The sequence below is a fragment of the Balaenoptera physalus genome, assembly GCF_965194825.1.
Source record: "Balaenoptera physalus genome assembly, chromosome: 7".
Lineage (NCBI taxonomy): Eukaryota > Metazoa > Chordata > Mammalia > Artiodactyla > Balaenopteridae > Balaenoptera > Balaenoptera physalus.
The window spans coordinates 92636408-92659248 of record NC_138886.1 but is presented as its reverse complement, the minus strand read 5'-3'; the positions used below and the strand labels follow the sequence as shown (position 1 = coordinate 92659248).

Sequence of the window (22841 nt, the reverse complement as noted above, 5' to 3'; positions counted from 1 at the left end):
TAATGCATGTATGTGGAACCTAGAAAAATGGTACAGATGAGCCAGTTTGCAGGGTAGAAGTTGAGACACAGATGTAGAGAACGGACATATGGACACCAAGGGGGGAAAACTGCTGTGGGGTGGGGATGGTGGTGTGCTGAATTGGGCGATTGGGATTGACATGTATACACTGATGTGTATAAAATTGAAGACTAATAAGAATATGCAGTATAAAACAAACAAAGAAAACAACTAATACTAAACTTTCATTGGGTTATTTGTATGGAAATATGTTAATATAAATGTTTCAGACATTACATGAAATTTCAAAAAAAATATGTAATTCATTGTGATTTATTTTCTTGTTATAGACATTCATAAGCAGAGGTAATTTTGTACCTATTTTGTCATCTTTTATTTAAAGGGTTTCCCTTAAAACTCTGTAAGCATCAAGGCCTATAGAGTTTTGGACATCACTGACATGTTCCCTGGACTAAGTTAGTTTACCTGTGTAATCCTAGTCCGAGGAGGAGGTGGGTTTCTCATAGAAACAAACATGCAATACCCATCACTGCCATGGGAACATGAACTCACTGAAGATTAGGAGAGTGGCAATAGCTCCTGGCCTGCAGTAGCATATATTTACTAAGACTTTCTACTGTTTAAATGAATTAGCTACTGCTGTGTAATAAAGTACTACAAACACTTGATGGCCAAAGCAACAACCACTTATTTAGCTCCTGAGTGGCTCTGTTGATCTGGGCCAGGTCCAGCTAATTTTGGATCGGCTGCTGGTGCTTCTGCATCAGCCATCCAGTGGGCCAAAAGTTGGCTGGTTTAGGATGGTCTCAGCTGTGATGACTCATCTCCACTCATCTTCCAGGTAGTCAGTCTCTCATCCTCTAGGAGGCTAGCCTGAGTGTTCATATGGTAGTTGGGTAGGTTCCAGGAGAGAGAACAAATCACATGGGGCTTCTTGAGACCTGGATTCAGAACTGACCATCACTCTTCTGTTGCATTCTGTCAGCCTAAGCAAGCAGATGTCTCTCCTTTCCCTAAAGCAGTTAAGGAACACCCTGGTAAAGGAGACCCAGCATCTTTGACAAATTTGATGGTGACTCTTTGCTATTGGTCTGAATTGACAGTGGGAGATACTACCATGGCAATACCAATGAGGATGTAGAGATTCCAGAATGGCAGAAACCAAGAGGCAGCACTTAATTATCAGTGGGAAGGTGGATATAATTACATAATACAGCAGTGCAAGAGTGGTTACCAAGTACCTGGACCTTTGGATTGTATAACAATGGCTACTTTGTCATAGTGTCCCTAGGGGCAAGGTAAATGTAGAGCACACTAGCATTTCTTTAATTGCATGATACTGGCTCCTCCCCTAGTATACAGAATTCGTGTCAGTTCACAGACACACAAACCAATCAATGAGGGGACTGTTGACTGTTTTTCCTATCTGAAGAAAAACATGGTAATACCAGTGTGTGCGTGTGTGTGTGTGTATTCTCCTATTTCCCAAAGGTTGTTGAAGTTATTATTCAGAGTAACTGTGGGGATGGGGAATATGAAGACTCTTCAAAGCCTCCATAAACCCAATCTGTGTATAGCCCCAGCTCCACAATGTATAAGTGGGATAGATGTGGGAATAGAGGCTGCAGAATCCTCACACTGATCTTCAAACTTGTAGAGTAAGAGCTATTTCAATAGAAAGAGCCAAGTGGAAACCCTGGAAACTGACATTTTAGCCAAAACAACAACTCAGAAAGAATAATGCACTTCAGGAGGATTTACTGAGATTAATGCCAGAAGAGTCATAAAAGATGTAGTGGTAGTAGTCTCCATCATATTCCTTTTCCATTTACGACCCTTGCAAAACCAGAAGAATCATAATGGATAACAGTAGTCTGCTATAACAAAGTATGGTAGTCTCAATTTATAACTTCTATGCTGAGTGTTGAATCGTTGCTAAAAGACATCTACCAAATTCAGACACTTAGTATGGTGTTGACCTGGTGATCACATTACTTTCCATTCTCATTAATGAAGAGGCTGGGCTTCCCTGGTAGCGCAGTGGTTAAGAATTCGCCTGCCAATGCAGGGGACACGGGTTCGAGCCCTGGTCCGGGAAGATCCCACATGCTGCGGAGCAACTAAACCCGTGTGCCACAACTACTGAGCCCGCATGCTGCAACTATTGAAGCCCACGTGCCTAGAGCCCATGCTCCGCAACAAAGAGAAGCCATCACAGTGAGAAGCCCATGCACTGCAATGAAGAGGAGCCCCCGCTCACCGCAACTAGAGAAAGCCCGCGTGCAGCAATGAAGACCCAATGCAGCCAAAAATAAATAAATAAATAAATAAATAAATTTATTTTAAAAAAAAAGAGGCTCATGAGCAGTTGGCTTTTTCATGGGAAAACAGAAGTATACATTCATTGTCTTGCCAGGGGCCCATGTTAACATTCTTGCTCTTTGTCACATATAGTTCACAGGGACCTTGACTTTATGCAGAAATACCACAACAGTCCACAATAATATCAAAATCTTGATTGGACCTGGTGAACAAGAGTGACAAACAACTCAGATGCCCTAGTAATTTACATTTGAGTTTAGCTGATCAGTAGGGCTGCCTTAGGCTGACTCTGTCTCTCAGCTGAGGTCACTGCTTCTCTCAAGGCAACCTTCTGCACATGAATTTCACCTTCTGTGTTCCAGCAACCCTCAGTGCTCCTCCTCACTTTGGTCTTGGAGTTAGCAATAGCTCCACAGGTACAAGTTCTGGGTGTATCACTATCTCTTGTTTGTTTCCCTACCTCCTGCTCACACATTTAAAAGTTCCTGTATTAAACCCTCATAAGTTGCCTGAAGTATCCCATCTGTACTCTGCTAGGACCTTGGTGGGACATGTCCCAGTGGTTGGAAATTCTCAGGAGAGAATATTTTCTCAATTCACCTATAAGGGATGACAGCTTTCCATGTATGGAAAGTCTATGTATGTCTCTGTCTTGGCCTCCCAATTTCACATAGGTCTCAATGTTTGTACTGTGTCTTTTTGTACTGCAGTCTTTTAAAGTTCAGCTGTGGGGTTCTAAAGTAAAATGCTTTAGTTTTTGCTTATTTTCATGGATTCATAATCACAGGTGACTTTGATTACTTGCAGTAATTAACTCTGAAGGATTCAGAGGATTTTCCTCTCAAACCAGCCCCAGTCTGAATTCACAATACTAACCCCCCTCCCCCATATACTCTCATATTCCTTAGATTGAAATTCTATTATGGTATGTTTGTTTGCTACCTTTACCTCCATCTAATTAATACTCTGCCCAGGATTAGAGCAAATGTTTCTTACTACTCTTACTCCACAACGCCAGCTGAAGTGTCTTTTTCTGATCCATAGAAGGCAGTTTTTTCCTAATACAGTTAACATAATTATTCTGGGCTTGCCAATCAAAATCTACTACACCTAGAATGATGAGACAAAATTTACTTCATTTTTTACCATAACACATTTTCAAAGAGTACATCACCAGAAAATTGTGTCCAGTTTTTTCTTGACATAGCACACTCTATGCTCACATCATCATGTCTGGCTTTGGATATGTAGCTGCAGACAGAAGGGACATCATCACCAATGGGGAAACAGGCATGCAGCTGGTTCTATTACCAAACATATAAAGCAAAGGTTGGACAGAGATATAGCTAACGTTGGAAAAACCTGACAAGCCTATGCTTAATTGGCTCACTCTTGGATTTGGATTTGAATACATGAATTATCTGAGAGGGTATCACTGCATTTTTAATCTCAGGAGGGACTGAGATAATAAAGGCACCCAAGTTATAACTCTGCCCGGAGTCTTGAGTTCTGTCTGATTTGAAAGGTTCTCTGGTTCATCAATTATGAAAGAGGATTTTCACCAAAAATGGCTTTCTGTTTGTGTCAAGGCTATTCAGAGAATGTTATAATTATCTATTTTCCAAAACTACTCAATTGACAGATAAGTGGAACAACTAAAACCGAACTATTTTTGTTATCCAAGATTGTTTTTCATTTTTAAATTTGTATATTTTCCTAAATATTTATAACTAAGGTATAGAGTACAACACAAGAAAATTATTTTTTTAATCCCTTAAAAATATACATTAACAGGTATCTAGGACCCAAACAAAAATGTAGGCCAAATATACACAATTGTGGAATTTTAAGCAATATTTAAGGAACAGCAGTTAGATGCAAATTACACTTCATAGATGCAGTTAGATGCAAATTACACTTCATAAAGTCAGGCTGATCAAATATGCCTTCCTTGGGTCTCATGGATGTACAGGCCTAACATTAGGTCTGTTGTATTATTTTAAAACATTTCCCCTTGGCGCTTTAACATTAACGAGGTATGATCACAGCACTTCTCAGTATGATACACTGGCCCTGAAGGTAAGTGACAGACCTGCCAACTGCTGACTGCCAACTGGCAAGTGGTGGTGAGAGCTAGAGTGTGAATCCTGGCTCTAGCACTCACTTGCTGAGTGACTTCAGACAAATGATTTCCATCTGAGGCTCAGTTAAAATATTAAATATGTACTTTATTTCTTGTAGAACTTTTGAATGACTAGTATGGTACTAAGCTAGGTGCTGGGGTTCCACACGAAAGTCTCAGTTTTGTCTTTATGAGGCTTGTGGTAAAGGAGAAAGAAACAAATAATCACAAACACACATAATTACAATATGTGATTGGTTCTATAAAGGCAAAACATAGCATGCTATGTGAGACCATAACAAGGACAGTGAATTATAATTGTGGGTGCCATGGAGAAAGTCTTCTAAGAAAGTCATAACTAAGCTACAGCATGAAGAATAAGGAAAAGTGAGACCAGCACAGTGGTCAGGAGCAGTAGTCCAAGCAGGGACCAGAGATGTGAAGGGTCTGATGGGAACATCATGTTCTTGAAGGAACTGGAGGGAGGTCAGTGTGACTGAAGCACAGACGAAGATACCAAAGAACAAGGCTGTAGACATTGGCTGGGCCTCATCAGCCATTATAAGGATTTTTAAAGAATCTTAAATGCAAAGGAGATCCTTCTTGGGCTTTTAAGCAGGGGTGTGAAATGATTTGAATTGCACTTTAAAAACCTCACTCTGGGCCCTACAGAAAGGATAGATGGCAATGGAAAAGGAAGAACTTTGGGAAAGACAGTAAAGAGCCTGGGAAAGCAGTGTAACTCCAGGTGAGAAGTGATGACTGAGAATTTTTCAGACTGTATGAAAATACATGAATCCTTGAGAAAGAGCACAAAAATTATCAAAAATGTGAAATAAAAATTGTACATCTTTTAAGATTCAGAGCACCAAAGGCAAAGGAGAATTTTTAAAAATAGAAGAAAGCATATGATTAGTAATCAATTACATTCTTATATACAGCAAAAAAACTAAACAGATTTTTAAAAAGATAATATTTATAATGACAAATACTATCAATATATTAATTATATACATGACACAGAATAAATTTAATAAAACTTGTGAAAAAATAAACAAAACTTCAGTGAGACATGTTAAATAAAAATTAGATAACTGTTAATTACATATATGTATGTATGTATATATATATATAATTAACATATAATATGTATGTGTGTATATATATATATATATATATATATATATAACTATGGATGGGAAGAAAATGTCATAAAGATGTCAACTCCCAAATATAACCATATATGCAATGCAATTTCAATAAAAATAATGACAAGGATTTTTATGAAAATTCCAAAGCACATATTAAATTTCTGATGAAAGATAAAGAAGCCAAACATAGCCAAGACAGTTTTGAAGAAGAGCAAGGCAAAATTCAGTGTAGAAGGGGCATGTTTTAAAGTTTAATAAGTTTTGATAGGCAATAATGTAGCAAAGATAGGGGTGAGATAAGAGAAGAGAATAAAAAATATGGAACATAATCACAATCATATGGAAATTTGATATATGACTAAGGTGACACTGAAGATAATTTGGCGAAAGAATGGATATGCTAGAGTCAAGACGGCGTACTAGGAGGACACGGAATTCACATCTCCTCACAACCAGGGTACCTACCAGGCACCAGTGGGGGACCACAGACACCTAAAGGGAAGGGAGGAACCCCCAACGACTGAGTAGGACATGGGGAATGGGGGGAGTGAAGGGGGAGTAGTGGAGGCGGGACAGGACTGGCACCCCTGAGGGGTGGCTCGGGGAGGGGAAGGGATCCCATGCCCGAAGGGGGAAATTGGGGAACCATTGGGAGGGCAGAGGATCAAAAGGGAGTATGGCCAGGTTTCCCCTGCCCACTTGGACCCCCAGGAACCTGTTGGGATCCTGGGCCTGATCCTCTGCCCACCTAGACCCCCTCCAGCCACGCAGGCCCTGAGGGAGTGGGAGGGAGGGAAGGGGGAGAAAAAGTAAAGGCTGGAGCTCCAGGACTGGCACTCTGAGTGGTGGCTGTAGTTTCTACACCCAGCTGGACCCACCTACAGTTAGGGGTCCAGCGGTGACAGGGGAGACCGTAGGGGAGGGGCACAAAGGAACGGAAGGGAATGCAGCCAGTGCTTTCCCTGTCCACTTAGGCACCAGGAACCCTGTTGGGTTCCCAGGCCTAATGCTATACCCTCAGAGCCTCCCTCCTGCCACGCAGAGCACAAGCCCCACCCCTACATCCCCACCCAGGGCCCTACTTCTACACTTGGAGAACCCCTCCAACAAGCTGGGCCTAAACCCCACACACACACTCTCACTCAGGGACCTACCTCCAAACTCCGGAACACCACACTCCAGAGGCCCTCTCACCTTCTGTGCAGGTCCTAAGCAGAGGCCCGGCCCCATGCTTGAAGGTCGCCCCACCTAGGCCCCATCCAATGCTCAAACGTAACCCCCCCACCTGCCTAGGTCCTGCCCCACCAAAAACCACACCCCTGCCTAAATTCCACCCCTGCTTAAACTCCGCCCCCATAGCCAAGGCTTTTTTTTTTTCCCCCCTCTTTTAGATTGGGATCCTATTTTACCTTGTTGATTCATTGTTGATTCTTTTATATTTTTATTTTTCCTAATACATCTTTTATTTTTCTAATTTTATTTTATTCTTTATACTTTGTTAGTGTTCTCTCTTTTTGGCTTGCCACCCCCCCCTTTTTTTTTTCTTTTTTCTGTTGTGGTTTTATTTTACCTTGTTTCAGTTGTTTCAAATGTAGTTTTATTTTTCCTAATATATTTTTTATCTTTCTAATTTTATTTTGTTTTTTATTCTTTGATATTGTACTGCTCTTTTTTTTCTTTTTTTCTTCTTTTTTTTTTTTCCCTCACCATGAAGCTTGCAGAATCTTGATTTCCAGGCTGGAGGTGAGGCTCAAGCTCCTGAGGTGGGAGCTCTGAGTCCAAACTGCTGGACTAACAGAGAACCTCAGACCCCAGAGAATATCAATTGGGGTGAGGCCTCCCAGAGGTCCTCATCTCAGGACCAAGACCCAGCTCTATCCAACTGTCTGTAAACTCTAGTGCTGGACGGCTCAGGCCAAACAACCAGTAAGACAGGAATACAGCATCACCCCCCCCCAAAAAAAAGAAATGACAAAAAAATTTGTTACAGACAAAGGAGCAAGGTAAAAACTTACAAGACCAAATAAGTGAAGACAAAGTAGGCAACCTACCTGAAAAAGAATTCAGAGTAATGACAGTAAACATGATCCAAAATCTCGGAAAAAGAATGGAGAAAATAAAAGAAACATTTAACAAGGATCTAGAAGAACTAAAGAGCAAACAAATAGTGATGACCAACACAATCACTGAAATTAAAAATACTCTAGTAGGAATCAATAACAGAATAACTGAGGCAGAAGAACGGATAAGTGAGCTGGAAGATAAAATGGTGGAAATAACTGCCAGGGAGCAGAATAAAGAAAACAGAATGAAAAGAATTGAGGATAGTCTCAGAGACCTCTGGGACAACAATAAATGCACCAACATTCGAATGATAGGGGTCCCAGAAGAAGAAGAGAAAAAGAAAGGGTCTGAGAAAATATTTGAAGAGATTATAGTTATAGAAAACTTCCCTAACATGGGAAAGGAAATAGTCAATCAAGTCCAGGAAGCACAGAGAGTACCATACAGGATAAACCCAAAGAGAAACCCACCAAGACACATATTAGTCAAATTATCAAAAATTATTTTCAAAGAAGCAATATTAAAAGCAGCAAGGGAAAAGCAAAAATAACATACAAGGGAATCCCCATAAGGTTAACAGCTGATCTTCCAGCAAAAACTCTGCAAGCCAGAAGGGAGTGGCAGGACATATTTAAAGTGATGAAAGGGAAAAACCTACAACCAAGATTACTCTACCTAGCGAGGATCTCATTTCAATTCGATAGAGAAATTAAAACCTTTACAAATAAGCAAAAGTTAAGAGAATTCAGCATCACCAAACCAGCTTTACAACAAATGCTAAAGGAACTTCTCTAGGCAAGAAAAACACAAGAGAAGGAAAAGACCTACAAAAAAAACCCCGAAACAATTAAGAAAATGGTCATGGGAACATACATATCGATAATTACTTCAAATGTAAATGGATTCAATGCTCCAACCAAAAGACACAGACTGGCTGAATGGATACAAAAACAAGACCTGTACATATGCTGTCTACAAGAGACCCACTTCAGACCTAGGAACACATACAGACTGAAAGTGAGGGGATGGAAAAAGATATTCCATGCAAATGGAAATCATAGGAAAGCTGGGGGCTTCCCTGGTGGGTCAGCGGTTAAGAATCCACCTGCCAACGCAGGGGACACAGATTCGATCCCTAGTCCGGGAAGATCCCACATGCCACAGAGCAACTAAGCCTGTGCGCCACAACTACTGAGCCTGCGCTCTAGAGCCCATGAGTCAAAACTACTGAGCTCACGTGCTACAACTACTGAAGCCCACACACCTAGAGGCCGTGCTCCGCAACAAGAGAAGCCACTGCAATGAGAAGCCTGTGCACCACAAGGAAGAGTAGCCCATGCTCGCTGCAAATAGAAAAAGCCTCTGCACAGCAAGGAAGACCTAAAGCAGCCAAAAATAAATAAACTAATTTTTTTAAAAAAGAGTATTTGACATTGTAACATTTAAAATATTTAGGGCTTCCCTGGTGGCACAGTGGCTAAGAATCCACCTGGCAATGCAGGGAAAACAGGTTCAAGCCCTGGGCCGGGAAGATCTCACATGCCACGGAGCAACTAAGGCTGTGTGCCACAACTACTTAGCCTGCACGCTAGAGCCCGTGAGCCACATCTACTGAAGCCCACGTGCCTAGAGCCTGTGCTCTACAACAAGAGAAGCCACCGCAATGAGAAGTCTGAGCACTGCAATGAAGGGTAGCCCCCGCTCGCCACAACTAGAGAAAGCCCACGCACAGCAACAGAGACCCAACTCAGCCAAAAATAGGAAAATAAATTAATTAATTTAAATATATAATTTTTTTTAAAAAGCAAGCTAGAGTAGCAATTCTCATATCACACAAAATAGACTTTAAAATAAAGACTATTACATGAGACAAAGAAGGACACTACATAATGGTCAACGGATCAATCCAACAAGAAGATATAACAATTGTAAATATTTATGCACCCAATATAGGAGCACCTCAATACATAAGGCAAATGGTAACAGCCATAAAAGTGGAAAACATCAGGAACACAATCAGAGTAGGGAACTTTAACACCCCACTTTCACAAAAGGACAGGTCATCCAAAATTAAAATAAATAAGGAAATACAAGCTTTAAAGGATACATTAAACAAGATGGACTTAATAGATATTTATAGGGCATTCCATCCAAAACCAAGCAAATACACTTCTCAAGTGCTCATGGAACATTCTCCAGGATAGACCATATTTGGGTGACATATCAAGCCTTGGTAAATTTGAGAAAATTGAAATCTTATCAAGTATCTTTTCTGATCACAATGCCATGAGACTAGACACCAATTACAGGAAAAAAATTATAAAAAATACAAACACAAGGAAGCTAAACAATACACTACTTAATAACCAAGAGATCACCGAAGAAATCAAAGAGGAAATCAAAAAATACCTAGAAACAAATGACAATGAAAACACGACGGGCCAAAACCTATGGGATGCAGCAAAAGCCGATCTAAGAGGGAAGTTTATAGCAATACAATCCTACCTCAAGAAACAAGAAACATCTCAAATAAACAATGAAACCTTACAACTAAAGCAATTAGAGAAAGAAGAACAAAAAAACCCCAAAGTTAGCAGAAGGGAAGAAATCATAGAGATCAAATCAGAAATAAATGAAAAAGAAATGAAGGAAACGATAGCAAAGATCAATAAAACTAAAAGCTGGATCTTTGAGAAGATAAACAAAGTTGATAAACCATTAGCCAGACTCATCACGAAAAAAAAGGGAGAAGACTCAAATCAATAGAATTAGAAATGAAAAAGGAGAAGTAACAACTGACACTACAGAAACACAAAGGATCATGAGAGATTACTACAAGCAACTATATGCCAATAAAATGGACAAGCTGGAAGAAATGGACAAATTCTTAGAAAAGCACAACCTTCCAAGACTGAACCAGGAAGAAATAGAAAATATAAACAGACCAATCACAAGCACTGAAATTGAGACTGTGATTAAAAATCTTCCAACAAACAAAAGCCCAGGACCAGACGGCTTCACAGGTAAATTCTATCAAACATTTACAGAAGAGCTAACACCTATCCTTCTCAAACTCTTCCAAAATATAGAAGAGGGAGGAACACTCCCAAACTCATTCTACGAGGCCACCATCACCCTGATACCAAAACCAGACAAAGATGTCACAAAGAAAGAAAACTACAGGCCAATATCTCTGATGAACATAGATGCAAAAATCCTCAACAAACTACCAGCAAACAGAATCCAATAGCACATTAAAAGGAACATACACCATGATCAAGTGGGGTTTATCCCAGGAATGCAAGGATTCTTCAATATATGCAAATCAATCAATGTGATACACCATATTGGCAAAATTGAAGGATAAAAACCATATGATAATCTCACTAGATGCAGAAAAAGCTTTTGACAAAATTCAACACCCATTTATGATAAAAACTCTCCAAAAAATAAGCATAAAGGGAACCTACCTCAACATAATAAAGGACATATATGAGAAACCCAAAGCCAACATCATTATCAATGGTGAAAAACTGAAACCATTTCCTCTAAGATCAGGAACAAGGCAAGGTTGCCCACTCTCACCACTATTATTCAACATAGTTTTGGAACTTTAAGCGACAGCAATGAGAGAAGAAAAAGAAATAAAAGGAATCCAAATCGGAAAAAGAAGTAAAACTGTCACTGTTTACAGATAACATGATACTATACATAGAGAATCCTAAAGATGCCACCAGAAAACTACCAGAGCTAATCAATGAATTTGGTAAAGTAGCAGGATACAAAATTAATGCACAGAAATTTTCTGCATTCCTATACACTAATAATGAAAAATCTGAAAGAGAAATTAAGGAAACACTCCCATTTGCCATTGTAACAAAAAGAATAAAATACCTAGGAATAAAACTACCTAAGGAGACAAAAGACCTGTACGCAGAAAACTATAAGACACCGATGAAAGAAATTAAAGATGATACAAACAGATGGAGAGATATACCATGTTCTTGGATTGGAAGAATCAACATTGTGAAAATGACTCTACTACCCCAAGCAATCTACAGGTTCAATGCAGTCCCTATTAAACAACCAATGGCATTTTTCACAGAACTAGATCAAAAAATTCCAGAATTTCTATGGAAACAGAAAAGACCCCAAAGAGCCAAAACAATCTTCAGAAAGAAAAACGGAGCTGGAGGAATCAGGCTCCCAGACCTCAGACTATACTACAAAGCTACAGTAATCAAGACAGTATGCAACTGGCACAGAAACAGAAATAAAGATCAATGGAACAGGATAGAAAGCCCAGAGATAAACCCACGCACATCCGGTCACCTTATCTTTGATAAAGGAGGCAAGATTATACAATGGAGAAAAGACAGCCTCTTTAATAAGTGTTGCTGGGAAAACTGGACAGCTAGATGTAAAAGAATGAAATTGGAACACTTCCTAACACCATACACAAAAATAAACTCAAGATGGATTAAAGACCTAAATGTAAGGCCAGACACCATCAAACTCTTAGAGGAAAACATAGGCAGAACACTCTATGACATATATCACAGCAAAAGAAATGGAAATGAAAACAAAAATAAACAAATGAGACCTAATGAAACTTAAAAGCTTTTGCACAGCAAAGGAAAGCATAAATAAGACAAAAAGGCAACCCTTGGAATGGGACAAGATATTTGCAAATGAAGCAACTGACAAAAGATTAATCTCCAAAATATACAAGCAGCTCATGCAGCTCAATATCAAAAAAAACAAACAACCCAATGTAAAAATGGGGTGAGGACCTAAATAGACATTTCTCCAAAGAAGATATACAGATTGGCAACAAACACATGAAAAGATGCTCAACATCACTAATCATTAGAGAAATGCAAATCAAAACTACAATGAGGTATCACCTCCCACAGGTTAGAATGGCCATCATCAAAATATCTACAAACAATAAATGATGGAGAGGGTGTGGAGAAAAGGGAACCCTTTTGCACTGTTGGGGGGAATGTAAATTGGTACAGCCACTATAGAGAACAGTATGGACGTTTCTTTAAAAACTAAAAACAGGGGCTTCCCTGGTGGCGCAGTGGTCGAGAATCTGCCTGCCAATGCAGGGGACACGGATTTGAGCCCTGGTCTGGGAAGATCCCACATGCCGCGGAGCAACTAGGCCCATGAGCCACAACTACTGAGCCTGCGCGTCTGGAGCCTGTGCTCCGCAACAAGAGAGGCCACGACAGTGAGAGGCCCGTGCATCGCGATGAAGAGTGGCCCCTGCTTGCCGCAACTAGAGAAAGCCCTTGCACAGAAACGAAGACCCAACACAGCCAGAAAAAATAATAAATAAAAAATAAAATTTTTTTAAAATTAAAAAAAATTTAAAACAAAAATTTACCCTTATATCCTTTAAAAAAAAAAAAAACTAAAAATAGAACTACCATATGACCCAGCAATCCCACTACTGGGCATACACCGTGTGAAAACCATAATTCAAAAAGAGTCATGTACCACAATGTTCACTGCAGCACTATTTACAATAGCCAGGACATGGAAGCAACCTAAGTGTCCATTGACAGATGAATGGATAAAGAAGATGTGACACATATACACAATGGAATATTGCTCAGCCATAAAAGGAAACGAAATTGAGTTATACTGAGGTGGATGGACCTAGAGTCTGTCATACAGAGTGGAGTAAGTCTGAAAAAGAAAAACAAATACTGTATGGTAACACATATATATGGAATCTAAAAAAAATATATGGTTCTGATGAACCTAGGGGCAGGACCGGAATAAAGACACAGACATAGAAAATGGACTTGAGGACATGGGGAGGGGGAAGGGTAAGCTGGGACAAAGTTAGAGAGTAGCATTGACATATATACACTACCAAATGTAAAATAGATAGCTAGTGGGAAGCAGCTGCATGGCACAGGGAGATCAGCTTGGTTCTTTGCGACCACCTAGAGTGGTGGGATAAGGAGGGTGGGAGGGAGTCGTAAGAGGGAGGGGACATGGGGATATGCGTATGCATATAGCTGATTCACTTTGTTACACAGCAGAAATTAACACAACACTGTAAAGTAATTATACTCCAATAAAAAGTTTAAAAAAAAAAAGAATGGATATGCTATATTTGGAATTATGTCTTCCTGGTGAATTGATCCTTTTTTGTTTAATAAGGTTTTTTTAAAATAAATTTATTATTATTATTTTTTTAATTTTTGGCTGTGTTGGGTCTTCGTTGATGTGTGTGGGCCTTCTCTAGTTGTGGTGAGTGGGGGCTACTCTTTGTTGTAGGGCACAGGCTTCTCATTGTGGTGGCTTCTCTTATTGTGGAGCACTGGCTCTAGGCACGTGGGCTTCAGTTGTTTTGGCACACAGGCTCAGCAGTTGTGGCTCGTGGGCTCTAGAGCGCAGGCTCAGTAATTGCAGCACACAGGCATAGTTGCTGCACGGCATGTGGGACCTTCCCAGACCAGGGCTCAATCCCATGTCCTCTGCACTGGCAGGTGGATTCTTAACCACTGCTCCACCAGGGAATTCCCTGTATTGATCCTTTTCTCATTTGAATTATATCTGTTTTTTTTATAATACTCCTTAACTGGAGATTACTTTTTCTAATAAACCACTATAATTTTCTAAGGAAAAAAAAAAAAAGAATGGATATGTTAGGGGTTTTAAACACTGGCTATGCATTTAATTCAACTGGGGAGTTTATAAAATAATTTCCGGGCCTCAGCTCAAAATCACAGACCTTGAAATAGGGATAAGACTGAAAGTTTATGTTATATGAAAAATTTAATGCAGTTATTCAGCCAAAGAGACGATTTTCAAAAGTGAACACAGAGGCCAAGGGTTCAACTTCTAAGAATGGTGAAGTAACAGGTAATTTTAAACAATAAACACACTGAAAATGACTAAAAAATGATACAGAATATTTTTTTTTCAGAATATTTTAAAATCTGTTGTGAAGGAGAAGAAAGTTCTAGAGGTATATTCCAAGAGCCTAACTTTTTTTTTACCTGTAGAAAAAAAAGAATTTACCAATTCTATAAATGGCAGCAAAAAAACCTGAGGATAAACCTGAGGAACTGATATATTAATGGAACTAACATATAAAAACTGATGTTAAAATCCTCACAAAGGAGAAGGCCCTTGTAAACCATGGACTGGCTATACACCATGGGTTAGGATAAGTGGAAAACAACCCAGCTTACACAGAGATTAAAACCCAGCTTTTAATCATCTCAATCTCTTATTGGACTAAGAAGATTGGAGGTTACTAGTGCCTGAGTATCCTTCCAGAATCAACTATAAATCCAAATTCCCTCTTCAACTTTCCAAAACCAATTTCTAGTATTCAAACAAAAATAACCAGATATAAGAAAAGACAATATCCAAATAACCCAAAACAAACAAAAAGACCTTTGAAACAAAATCAGAGATACAGATAATGAAATAACTATGCATGTATATAAAGTAAATGTCCTTAATATTATTTGAATAATTAAAATGTAAGATTGTAATATTCCATTGTATATATGTACCACATCTTCTTTTACCCATTCCTCTATGGACATTTAGGTTGATTCCATGTCTTGGCTATTGTAAACAGTGCTTCAGTGATCATTTGGGTGCACATATCCTTTTGGACCATATTTTTCTCTGGATATATATACAATGGAATATTACTCAGTCATTAAAAAGAATGAAATAATGTCATTTGCAGCAACATGGAAGGACCTAGAGATTGTCATATTGAGTGAAGTAAGTCAGATAGAGAAAGAGAAATATCGTATGATATCCCTTATATGCGGAATCTAAAAAGAAATGATACAGATGAACTTACTTACAAAACAGAAACAGACTCACTAACTTAGAGAACGAACTTATGGTTACCAGGGTGGAAGGGTGGGGGAAAGGGATAATTAGGTAGTTTGGGATTGACATGTACACACTGCTATATTTAAAACAGATAACCAACAGGGACATACTGTATAGCACAGGGAACTCTGCTCAACGTTATGTAGCAGCCTGGATGGGAGGGGAGTTTGGAGGAGAATGGATACATGTATACATATGGCTGAGTCGCTTTGCTGTACATCTGAAACTATCACAACATTGTTAATTGGCTATGCTCCTATATAAAAGAAAAAGTTTAAAAAAATCAATAAAATAAAATTTACACGAAAAAGTAAAAAAAAAAAGTAAGATTATAATCTAGGGCAGAGAATCCAGCAGAATTCCCAGGCTTGAAAAATATAACTTAAATTACAAACTCATTAAATGAGTTTCACTTCAGATTAGATACTGCCAAAGAGAGAATGAAGTGTTCTAGAACAGTGCCTCTCAAAGTTTGGGCAAATCACAGCAACATAAGCATCAGCAAAGAGCTAAAAAGAAGTGCACATTTTAAGGCCCCACCCCAGAAGTACTAATTGAGAATTATGAAGGTGGACCCAGGAATAAACTTTATCAAGATCTGGTGATGAAGAATTCTGGGAAGGCTTGGATGGGAAACTGTGCTTAACTTCAGTCAATTTCAGCTCTTAGCATAGTAGCAATTATCCATCCCCCACCCCCAGGCACATGGCAGGCAACTGTGCACATCTCCTGAAGCAGCTTGTACACAGCTTGTGGGAGTCAGGGTGGGAAAAAAGGATCCTATGCTCCAAATATTAGGGACCTGTGCTCTGATTTCTGATTGCTGCTTCTGATCACAGAGGTGCAGTCAAAGAAGTCAGTGGCCATTTTTGTTGTACCTACCGTAACTGTTACAAACCCCTCCCCCTCCAGCTAAAGTAACTTCCATGGGATATAAAGGGCCAGTACCTTTTCTTTCCCCCTCTTCATTTTTCTACTTTTCCCCTTTTAGGAGACATTAAGACACTCAAAAACAACTTCAAATATGGGGAAAGCTAGAAATGCCCAGGAAAAGTTGCAGACTAAGAAAAGACCTGAGAAGAACTAAAGTTTACACCTCAGGCTGATCCTTGCCACAGAGACAGTCTACAACAATAAAATAAACAAACAAGACAATAACAAAAAAAGCAAACCATGGGGGAGGGAGAGAATCTGATATTCTGAGTTACAACCTCATTAGATTCAAATAGCCAGTATTCAATAAAAAATCAAAGAGCATACAAAGAGACAGGAAAGTATGGCTAATTCAAAGGAAAAAATACGTTAACAGAAACTGTCCCTGAAAATGACCTGATGGCAGACCTACTAGACTAAGACTTTTAAAAAACTGTCTTAAAGGTGTTCAAAGAACTAAAGGAAGACATGGGGAAAGTCAAGAAAATAATGTGTTAACAAAATGGAAACATAAATATAGAGAAATGAAACCTAAAAAGAGACCAAACACTAAATTCTGGAGCTGAAAAGTACAATAAATTAGATGAAAAATTCACTAGAGGGATTCAAAAGCAGATTTGAGTAGGCAGAAGAAAAAAATCAGTGAACTTGAATATAAGACAAATGGAAATTATTGAGTTTGAGGAACAGAAAGAAGAAAGATTTTAAAAAGCAAACAGACCCTAGGAATACCCTAGGAGACCCTAAGAGAACCCTAAGAGAACTATGGGACACCAACAGAAAGACCAACATACACATCATGCAAGCCCCAGAAGGAGAAGAGAGAAAAAGGGGCAGAGAGAATATGTGAAGAAATAGTGGCTGAAAACTTCCTAATTTGATGAAAGTCGTGAATATAAACAGTCAAGAAATTCAATGAACTCCAAGAGACCCACAATGAAATAAAATAAGACCCCCATCGAGACACATTATAATCAATTATTTGGAAGACAAACACAAAGAGCAAATCATGAGGGGAGCAAGAGAGAAGTGAATACTAGGGATCACATACTAGGAATCCTCAACAAGATTAGTGGCAAATTTCTCATCAGAAACTTTGGAGTCCAGAAGACAGTGGGCTTGTATTTAAAGTGCTAAAAGAAAAAAAAAACCTGTCAATTCAGAATCCTAAATTCAGGCAGAATCCAATTTAGGCAAAACTGTCTTTGAATAGTGAGGGATAAATCAAGATTTTCCCAGATAAACAAAAGCTGAATGAGTCTGTGACCATTAGATCTGCCTGAAAAAAATGCTCAAGGGAGTCTGCAAGGTGAAACAAAAGGACATTGGACAATAATTTGAAACCATATACAGAAATAAAGATATCTATAAAGGTAAATACATGGGCAATTATAAGAGCCAGTAGTATACTTTTTAAAAATTTCTTGGCTGTGTCACGCAGTATGCGGGATCTTAGTTCCCTGACCAGGGTTTGAACCTATAGCCCCTGCAGTGGAAGCATAGAGTATTAACCACTGGACTGCCAGGGAGGTCCCAAGAGCCAGTAGTTTTTTAACAATGGTCTATAACTGTATTTTTTGTTTGCTAAAAAAAAAACCCAAAAAACAAAAATTAATATGTTTAAAAAAAATTAACATAAAAGCTATTATTACTGTACCTTATTTTCTATATAACTCAGGAGACTAATGCATTTAAATCATTTGTTTGGGAGCACACAATGTATAAAGATGTAATTTTGTGATATCTACAACCAAAAGGGATGGGAATGGAGTTGTAAAGGAGCAGAGTTTTTATGTTATTGAAGTTCAGCTGCTATAAATTCAAATTTGCATGTTATAACTTTATGATTAAATGTAATCCCCATGGCAACCACAAAGAAAATACCTACAGATTATAAACAAAAGAAAATTTACAAGGAATTTAAACATCTCACTGTGAGAAAACCCAACTAAACGCAAAAGAAGTCAGGAATGTAGTCAATGAGGAATGAAAAAGCTGTAGGGCATATAGAAAACATTAGTACAATTACAGAAGTAAGTCCCTGCTTACAAGTAATTACTTTAAAGGTAAATGGATTAAATTCTCCAATCAAAAGATAGAGATTGGCAGAAGAGATAAAAATACATTACCCACCTATATGCTGTCTACAAAAGACTCACTTGATATCCAAAAACACAAACAGTTTGAAAATAAAAGGATGGAAAATGATATTCCATGCAAACAGTAACTAAAAGAATGCAGGAGTGGCTATACTTATATCAAACTAAATATACTTTAATCAAAAAAGTTTACAAGAAATAATGAAGGCTACTATACATTAATAAAGGCCCAATGCAGCAAGATGTAACAATTATAAACAATTATGCACCTAATGACAGACCATTGAAATACATGAAGCAAAAACTGACTGAATAGAAGGGAGAAATAGACAATTCTGCCGTAATAGTTGGCGATATTAATCCTGCTCTTAAATAAAGGATAGAACAGCCAGACAGAAGACAAGTAAGGAAATAGAGAACTTAACACAATAAACCATTTATATCTAATAGACATATACAGAACACTCCTTCCAACAACAACTGCACACACGTTTTTCTCAAGTGCACATAGGACATATGCCAGGGTAGACCATATGACAGGCAACAAATCAATTCTCAAGATTTTAAAAAGATAAGTATCGTACAAAATATCTTCTCTGACCACAATGGAATGAAGTTAGAAATCAATAACATAAAGAACACTGGAAAATTCACAAAACTGTGGACATTAAATAATACACTTTTAAGTAATCAGTGAATCAAAGAAGAAATCACAAGGAAATTAGAAAATACTTAGAGATAAATGAAAACAAAACACAACATACCAAAACCTATGGATGCACAAAAGTGGTGTAAAGAGGGAAATTTGTTAAATTAAAAAAGAAATTTCTTGAATCAACAATCTAACTTTACAACTTTAAGGAACTATAAAAAGAATGAACTAAATCCAAACCTAGCAGAAGGAAGGAAATACTAAAGATTAGAGCATAGGTAAATGAAATAGAGAATAGAAAAATGGAGATAATCAATGAAACCAAAAGTTGATTCTTTGCAAAACGTCAACAAAATTGACAAATCTTTAGCTAGATGGACTAAAAAATAGAAGACTCAGATTGCTAAAATCAAAAGTGAAAGTGGGGACAATACTCCTAAATCTACAGAAATAAAAAGGATTACAAGAGAGAACTATGAACAATTTTATGTGAACCAATTGGATAACACACATAAAATGGACAAATCCCTAGAAAAACAAAACCTACCAAGACTACATCACACACAAAAAGAACAATCTGAAAAGGATCAGCCATGATGGTAGAGTATAAAGACTCTGAGTTCACCCACTCTCACAGGCACACCAAAATTTAAATTATTTACAGAACACCTATCAAAAAGACCAGAACCTACCAGAAAAGAGCTTCTACAAAGAAAGATATGAAGAAGGAACCACAACTAGGTGGGTAGAAGGGGTTAAGTGGTGGTATAGTCAAGACCCATACCCATGGGTGGGTGACCCACAAACTGGAGAATAATTATAATTGAAGAGGTTATCTCCAAAGAGTGAGTGGTCTGAGCCCCACATCAGACTCCTCCACCTGGGGGTCCCAGAACATTTGGCTTTGAAGGGCAGCAGGACTTAACTTTGGGAGACCCAGAGGGCTGTGGGAAATAGAGACTCCATTACTAAAGGGCACACACAAAATCACATGCTACAAGATCCAAGGCAGAAGCAGTAATTTGAAAGAAGCCTGGGTCAGACCTACCTGCTGATCTTGGAGAGTCTCCTAGAGAGGCAGGAGGCAAGTGGAACTCACCCTGGGAATACAGACATTGACAGAAACTACTTTTGAGAGCTCATTCTACTACATGGACACCAGTACTGATAAGCACCATTATGGAATACTCCCTCTAGCTTATTAGCCCCAAGAACCAACCTCCAACTCCACCCCCTGCCCATCTAACAGCCTGTAGGCACCAGCACTGGGATGCCTCAGGCAAAGTATTAACTGGGCAGGACACAGCCCCACCCACCAGCAGACAGGCTGCTTTAAGAACCCCATAGCCTGGGCTTCCCTGGTGGCGCAGTGGTTGAGAATCTGCCTGCCAATGCAGGGAACATGGGTTCGAGCCCTGGTCTGGGAGGATCCCACATGCCGCGGAGCGGCTGGGCCCGTGAGCCACAATTACTGAGCCTGCGTGTCTGGAGCCTGTGCTCCGCAACAAGAGAGGCCGCGATAGTGAGAGGCCCGCGCACAGCGATGAAGAGTGGCCCCCACTTGCCACAACTAGTGAAAGCCCTCGCACAGAAACGAAGACCCAACATAGCCATAAATTAAAAATAAATAAATAAATAAAAATTTAAAAAAAAAATTAAAAAAAAAAGTTTAAAAAAAAAAAAAAAGAACCCCATAGCCCATAGCTACCCCTGGACATGGACCTGCCCTCCAGAGGGCCCAGAACCTGGCTTCCCACACAAGTGCACAGACACCAAACCTAGGACCCCCAATGCCCTGCAGTCAGAGACCCTGGGACCGAGCTGTGTGCACCAGAATGCAGGCACCAGCCAGAGAATCTACAGCCCTGGCCGTCAGCAAGCCTGCTTTAGCTTTGGGACCAACCTCACCCACCAGCAGGTGGACACTGACCCCATGGCAACTGTACTCCTGCAGCCTATGGACCCAGCTCACATACCAGCAGGCCTGCACTGGCCCTCAGACTGGCTGGGCCCCAGCTGCATCCAGCTTCCAGCCACCACAAGCTTCAGGACACCCCAAACCCTGAAATCAGCTGTGTCAGGAACCAGCTCAACCCACCAGCAGTCCAACACCAGCTCTGGGAACCCTGGGCCCTGCAGCCAAACTCCATGTCCCAGCATTAACCCTAGGACCTGGCTTCATCCATCAGAGGGTAAGCACAGGCTCAGGATCACCTGGACACTGACTCCACCCGCCAGGAAGCCAGCACTAGCCCTAGAATCCCCCAGGGTTCAGCAACTAGCTGCCTCATGACCTGGCCCTGCCAACCAGAAGCTGGCAGCCTCCACACAAGGTAGGGCTTGGCAACCAACCATACCGGGGGCCAGCCAAGCCTACTAGACTGCCCATTAGTAGTCAGCCCAACACAACAGAAGGACCTATGCAGCCCACATAGGCAGCAGCCCTAGAGCATATAGCTTTGGTGACCAGAGGGGAGCACACCGCTGGGATGCATAGGATGTCTCCTACAAAAGGCCACTTCTCCAAAGTTGGGAAATGTAACCAACTTAACAGATAAACAGAAATAAAAACAGGAAGTTAGGCAAAATGAGGTGACAGAGGAACATATTCCAAATGAAGGCACAAAATTAAAAACCCAGAAGAAAAACCAAGTGGAGAAAAGTAATCTACCCAAGAAAGAGTTCAAGGTAACAATCGTAAAGATGATCGAAGAAGAGAAGAGAAAAACGGATGAACAGAGTGAGAAGAAATAGACATTTTTAACAAAGAGAAAACATAAAGAACAATCAAAGAGAGATGAAGAATACAGTAACTAAAATGATAAATACACTAGAAGGAATCAGCAGTAGAATAAATGATACAGAGGAATGGATCAGTGAGCTGGAAGACAGAGTAGTGGAAATCACTGATGCTGAACAGAGAAACGAAAAAGGAGCAAAAAAATATTAGATGGTCTAAGAGACCTCTAGAACAACATCAAATGTACCAGCATTCACATTATAGAGGTCCCAGATGGAGGAGAGAGAAAGGGGCAGAGAATGTATTTGAAGACATAACTGCTGAAAACTTCTCTAACCTGGGAAAGGAAACAGACTTTCAAGTCCAGGAATCAGAGTCCCAAACAGGATCAACCCAAAGAGGACCATACCAAGACAAATTGTAACTAAAATGAGAAAAAAATAAAGATAAAGAGAGAATATTAAAAGCAGCAAGGGAAAAGCAACGAGTTACATACAAGGAAACATTCATAAAGCTATCAGCTGACTTCAGCAGAAACTCTGCAGACCTCAAGGGGAGTGACATGATATATTTAAAGTGATGAAGGGAAAAACCTACAACCAAGAATACTCTACCCAGCAAGACTCTCATTCAGATTTGATGGAGAGATTAAAAAAGTTTTACAGACAAGCAAAACCTAAGAGTTCAGCACCACTAAACCAGCTTTACAAGAAATGTTTAAAGGATTTCTCTAAACAAAAAAGAAAAGGCGACACTAGAAACATGAAATTATGAAAGTCTAGACCAACAATAAGAACTTCAGGGATACACAAAAAATTAGATGTAAAATATGATGTCAAAAACAGTTATC

At 39.4% G+C, this 22841-nt stretch overlaps 2 protein-coding genes across 9 annotated transcripts in view; one reads left to right on the top strand and one right to left on the bottom strand.

Annotated features, from left to right (window-relative positions):
- Positions 1 to 3836, top strand: part of LOC309664437 (cyclin-dependent kinase 20-like) — an 86621-nt gene extending 82785 nt beyond the window's left edge. Inside the window, exon 10 of the mRNA XM_082469876.1 lies at positions 2038 to 3836. The gene's annotated coding sequence lies outside the window, so the exon portion shown is untranslated. The remainder of the gene's footprint in view (positions 1 to 2037) is intronic.
- The window catches only part of LOC309664484 (uncharacterized protein), a 104035-nt gene that overhangs the window by 60394 nt on the left and 20800 nt on the right, over positions 1 to 22841 (bottom strand). The window lies entirely within an intron of this gene.